The sequence below is a fragment of the Triticum aestivum genome, chromosome 6D (assembly GCF_018294505.1).
Source record: "Triticum aestivum cultivar Chinese Spring chromosome 6D, IWGSC CS RefSeq v2.1, whole genome shotgun sequence".
NCBI classification, from domain to species: domain Eukaryota; kingdom Viridiplantae; phylum Streptophyta; class Magnoliopsida; order Poales; family Poaceae; genus Triticum; species Triticum aestivum.
In genome coordinates, this window is record NC_057811.1 from 344,157,062 (window position 1) to 344,163,675 (window position 6,614).

The window sequence follows — 6,614 nt, forward strand, 5'->3', positions numbered from 1 at the left end:
GGTCGGGGCTTCGAGCGGGGGCGGCTCCGGTAGGGGTGGCGGGGAACGTGGCGGCGGCGGCGGTTTATATAGGTGGGAAGGGGGGGAGGTGGCTTGGGGGAGGAGTAAGGCGGCGGGGCGGCGTGGTCCTCCCGGACTCGGGCAGCGGCGCGGCTTCGGTCTCCAGGTGGGGGACGACGACGGGGATGGGCCGGCCTGGCTCGGCTGGGCTTCGGCCCAGTCGGCGCGCGGGATTTTTTTTAAATAATTCCGCCGAAACTAAAAAAAATCCTAGAAAAAATAAATAAAAATCTAAAAATGCCAGAATAAAATTTCACCGTCTAATTAAAATAATTAGAACGAGATGAACATTTTCTTGACCCTAAAATGCAGTTTTGAAAACGTGCAATTTTTCTAATGCAAATAAAATTGCAATAAAATCCGAATAAAATCAAAATTTGATTTTAATATTTTCCTCCAATATTTCAATTATTTTGAAGAAGTCATATTTTCTCCTCTCATATATTTTAATATGAAATATTTTTTGGATTGAAAAATAATTAAAACAAAAATCCTCGTTTCATTATTTGATAAAAATCAAATATGAAAACTGGGAAAATCCCCAACTCTCTCCGAGGGTCCTTGAGTTGCTTAGGATTTCGAGGATTTGCCAAAATGCAATAAAATATGCTATGCAATGATGATCTAATGTATAACATTCCAAATTGAAAATTTGGGATGTTACAAACCTACCCCCTTAAGAGGAATCTCGCCCTCGAGATTCGGGTTGGCTAGAAAATAGGTGAGAGTGGTCTTTCCGTAGATCTTCCTCTCGCTCCCAGGTGGCTTTGTCCTCGGTATGGTGACTCCACTGAACTTTGCAAAACTTGATAACCTTGCTGCGGATGACTCGGCTGGCATACTCAAGAATCTTAACTGGTTTCTCCTCATAGGTCAAGTCACTATCCAGCTGAATCGCTTCCAATGGCACCGTATCTCTCAGTGGTATCTCAGCCATCTCTGTGTGGCACTTCTTCAACTGGGATACGTGAAATACATCATGAACTCCTGACAATCCTTCAGGCAATTCCAGCTTGTAAGCAACTTCTCCCATACGCTCCAAAACTTTGTATGGTCCTACAAAATGTGGCGCTAACTTTCCCTTAACACCAAAGCGCTTCACTCCTCGAAGTGGTGATACTCGTAGGTAAACTCTGTCTCTGACTTCGTAAACTGTCTCCTTGCGTTTAGAATCCGCATAGCTCTTCTGCCTGGATTGGGCTACCTTGAGTCTATCGCGAATCAACTTCACCTTCCGTTCAGACTCTTTAATCAAATCTAGTCCAAACAACTGGCGGTCTCCAACTTCGTCCCATAACAATGGTGTTCTACACCTCCTTTCGTACAAAGCTTCGAAAGGGGCCATCTTTAAACTGGATTGATAACTGTTGTTGTAAGAAAACTCTGCATACGGCAAATTGTTGTCCCAACTAGATCCATAATCTAGCGCACAAGCTCTCAGCATATCTTCCAAAATCTGATTGACTCTCTCGGTCTGTCCGTCTGTCTGTGGGTGAAAGGCTGTACTGAACTCTAGCCTGGTACCCAAAGTTTCATGTAACTGATTCCAAAACTTTGAAGTAAACTGGGTTCCTCTATCTGATACAATGGTCCTCGGAACTCCATGCAGACATACGATCCTGGTCATGTATATCTTTGCCAACTTAGCACTGCTGTAAGTGGTCTTCACTGGGATGAAATGAGCTACTTTCGTTAAGCGATCGACTACAACCCATATTGAGTCATAGCCTGAACAAGTCCTTGGCAATCCAGTGATAAAATCCCTTCCTAACTTGTCCCACTTCCATTCGGGTATCGGCAATGGCTGTAACAGTCCTGCTGGCTTCTGATGCTCTGCCTTCACTCTCTGACATACATCACAAACTGCTACATATTCCGCAAAATCTTTCTTCATTCCGGTCGACCAGAAAGTATCCTTCAAATCCAAATACATCTTGGTATTTCCTGGGTGAATCGAATACGGTGAATCATGGGCCTCTTGCAGAATCAACTTCCTAATCTCGGGGTCGTTAGGCACATAAACGCGGTCCTCAAACCATAAGGTATCGTGCTCGTCCTCACGAAATCCCTTGGCCTTTCCTTTGCTCATGTTCTCCTTTATCTTGGCAATCTCCTTGTCAGTCTTCTGAGCTTCCCTGATCTTATCCATCAGAGTAGACTGAATTTCTAATGCTGCTACATAGCCTCTCGGAACTATCTCCAAACATAGCTCGCGAAGATCCTCGGCTAATTCTTTCGGTAACTCTCCGGTCATGAGTGTGTTGACATGGCTCTTGCGGCTCAACGCGTCTGCTACTACGTTAGCCTTTCCGGGGTGATAATGCAATCTCATATCATAATCCTTTATGAGCTCCAACCATCTCCTTTGCCTGAGATTCAACTCCTTCTGTGTGAAGATGTATTTCAAACTCTTGTGATCCGTGTACACCTCACAGTGGTTTCCGATGAGAAAATGTCTCAATGTCTTTAGCGCATGTACTACGGCTGCTAACTCCAAATCGTGCGTAGCGTAATTCAGCTCATGGGGCTTAAGCTGTCGTGAGGCATATGAAACAACTCTTCCTTCGTGCATCAGCACTGCTCCAAGTCCTCGACGTGAAGCGTCGCAGTAAACTTCATAATCCTTGCGCTGATCTGGCAAAATCAACACTGGTGATGTAACCCAACGTTTCTTCAATTCCTGAAAACTAGCTTCACATTCCTCAGTCCAATTGAACCTGGTATCTTTCTTCAACAGCTCCGTCATGGGTTTTGCAATCTTTGAGAAATTCTCAATGAATCTTCGGTAGTATCCTGCGAGTCCAAGAAAACTCCGGATTTCTCCAACTGATGTGGGTGATTCCCAGCTTGTTACTGTGTCAACTTTGGTGGGGTCTACTGCTATTCCTTCTCCGGATATAACGTGTCCGAGGAATCCAACTTCCTTCAGCCAAAACTCACATTTGTTGAACTTGGCGTATAACTGATGTTCTCTGAGCTTCTCAAGTACCAAACACAAATGCTCCTTATGCTCCTCTTCGTTCTTTGAGTAGACCAAAATGTCATCAATGAACACTACGACGAACTTATCCAAAAACTCCATAAACACTTTGTTCATCAGGTTCATGAAATAGGCAGGGGCGTTAGTCAGACCAAATGACATAACGGTATACTCATATAGCCCATACCTGGTGGTAAAAGCCGTCTTAGGTATATCCTGCTCTCGAATCTTCAACTGATGGTATCCCGATCGCAGATCGATCTTGGAAAATACCTTAGCTCCTTGCAATCGGTCAAACAAATCATTGATCATCGGCAGTGGGTACTTGTTCTTGATGGTCACTTCATTCAGTCCTCCATAATCAACAACCATCCTTAACGATCCATCCTTCTTATCCACTAGAAGCACTGGCGATCCCCAAGGTGAAGAACTTGGGCGAATATAGCCTTTATCCAGTAACTCCTTAATCTGCTTCTTAATCTCCTCCAAATCTTTTGCGGGCATTCTGCTGCTGAATCAACTGAGTGATCTCCGGTGGGAAAAAAATCCGGTGTCGCGTCTCGGAGGCATCTGATAGGTTTAGAAAAGATGAGAATTTAGAATAGAATGAGGTCTAGAGAGAAAACACTGCCCATATGCTCATGAGACAAACACAATCAATATCACTCAATCAATTCAAACAAGGCATACAATCGATCTAACTATCGTTACAAAGTGCTCGGAATATACTATATACATGGGGGAATACTACTACTGATTATGGTGGTCTACTAGAAATTTTGTTCGGTCGAAGACTCCATGATATCTGCTCCAGCTTCATCAACAAAATCATCTTCACTGGGGTCCGAGTCAGTGTCGTCGATGATGATGTAGTTATCCGGGCAAGTGCAATCATCATCTTCTCCTCCTGGTGCTGGGTCTCCCATGAATACTCCGATCTTCTTTATCAGGTCATCATTCTTCTCCACCAGTGCGACGATTTCCTCCATATAATCCTCGCGTGTAGCCTTGAGTTCTTCCTCCAACTCCGTGATCTTGGTCAATGCCTTCTTCAGATCTATCATGTCTGCGCACATCTGGTTCTCCTGGCGACGAATGTGTTGGTTTTGCTCCTGGATGAAAGCTGCAATTGATCCACCCTTCTTGGTGCTGATCATCTCCCATTGCTCATCTCGGCGTTCACAAATCTGATAAATAGTATCCTTAAGCTCCCTGTGGTAGACTTCTCCAATGCGTCCCATAGTGATGTGGGCTGCCATGCTCTTCCCTAAACTCCAGGTTGGTGCATCAAAGGAAAACTCTATAGGCTCAGTGACTGGCGTAAATGTCCTTCCTGGAACTTGAACTTGAATCTTCCAGCGCTCTTCTTCTGGTAGTGTGGCGTTGTAGGTCCCGGTGAAGGTTGGTATTCCGATGTTCAGGTACTTAGTGACTTCCTTCAAGTGTCGTCCAAAAGGTGTATCTTCATCTGGTTGCATGAACTTCTTCCTTGCATCCGCCATTCCTAAAAGAGTAGAAAATGGAGAGGAGTCAGAAATGAAAAGAGAGTAGTGTTCTAGGGTTTAAGCTTAGTGGTCGTGTCCTACAGTCAGCGTGTGCTCTGATACCACCTTTGTAGCGACCAGACCTCAAACAGTCTGATCTACCGTGCACCAGTGTCATCACTGGATCAGTAATGCTGACACGCACAGTACTTGGAGGATTTATAACAGAGTAGCAATCACACACTTATTACGTCGAGTATCTCAAGAGAGAAGTAAGTATGACAAATATGGCTTAAGGCCATCTAAAACGATAACAGCGGAAGACTTGGAAGATATGTGAGTCCATCAACTCCAACGTCATCACTGAGTATAAGACCACGACCTAAGGCACCTTACTCGTTGTCTGAAAAGTCTGCAACATGAAACGTTGCAGCCCGAAAACGGGTCAGCACATGGAATATGCTGGCAATGTAACACATAGAGAGTAATGAACAGAATAATGCTATACTACATGCATATATGGCTGGTAGAAGGCTCTATGGTTACAGCTTTGCAAAAAGCCAAATTTTCCCTACTGCAAAGGAATAAATTTTATTTAACTATCATGGTGGTTGTTAAACATTGAGAATGGCTGACAGCATTCTCAATCCCAATTAAGTATCATCATCAAAACCCAACAAAAATAATTAAAGTAACATGATGAGATTCACATGATAATCCAGATACTAGATACTCAAGGTGTCCATAACCGGGGACACGGCTAACCATGATTAGTTTATACACTCTGCAGAGGTTTGTGCACTTTTCCCCACAAGACTCGATCTCCTCCGTTAGATTTCTCGCACTACATGGTGTTTGAGAAACGGATGACCGAGACACAGTCTTTCAGAAGTGTTTGCACCTTACGAATGGGTAGACAGTACCACCTACATCGCCTACATATGCTAGTCTACCACTGTAAGAGTTCACACGACCTACTCAACTATGCTAGAGCCCATAATAGCTTGTGGCTGCACACGGAAGTTTCTAGCATGAATAATCTCATGATCCCTTTGAGCCTGGGTGGCGGTTCAAAGAAAAACAGGCAATCCTGGAATACCCAAGTACCTCAATCCACCCAGATGTGTGTTTTAGTTGCCACCTTAAGTTTAACCATTAATTAACAATCTCACATCTGTCATGGTAACACTCAAACCCAATCCACGTCTACTAGCATAGCATAACGATATAAGCAAACGTAGAAGTAACTCCCAAGGGTTTGATAATAAACAGGGCAATAGGTACTACCTCATCTACTTCCCAGAACCCACAATTTAATTAGATCCTAATCATGCAATGTTTGAGGGTTGATCTAATGCAATAAAACTGGGTAGTAAAAGAAGTATGATCAAAGTGTTACTTGCCTTGCTGATGATCCGTGAAACCTAGAGATTCGAAGTAGCAAGCGGCGCACTCCGGGTACTCTATCGCAAACAAACAAGCATACAGTAAGCACTCAACTAATGCACAAGTAAAACTCAAATAAAAGATCTAACCGAAAAGTTCAACTTAAGAACTCCGGTTTGCAAAAAGAATCAAATCAAACGAAGCAACGAAAGTCAAACGGCGAAAGAAACAAGCTTCATTTACTAATCTGGATCTAGGTCAAATTTTACAGTAGCAAAAACTTGTTTGAGTTGGTTAAACGGAAAGAGAATTTCGAGACGAAACTCTAGGCGCTTGAATCGCCTGATTCCGATAAACGAGCGAAAAGTTAAACTAAAACGAAAAACAGATCAGAAATCGCGATCGGGAAAAATCGCGGAAAATCCGACGAACAGTTAATCGAACGGACGTTCGTTAACAGCAACTAAACGGTGAACACGTTCGTTAAAACGAACGGACCGGCGAACGTTCACTAACTAACTAAACCGAAAACAATGAACCGATCTATAAAAAAAATAAACCTAGGGTTTCAAAATAAACCGAATTGGTTGTCCGGCGAAAACCGGCGCGGCGGCTACCTCGGTCCGGCGGGATTCCGGCGGGGTCGGGCGGGGCTCCGGCGGGCTTCGGGTGAGGGCGGCGAGGGGCGGGTGAGGCGGCGGGGT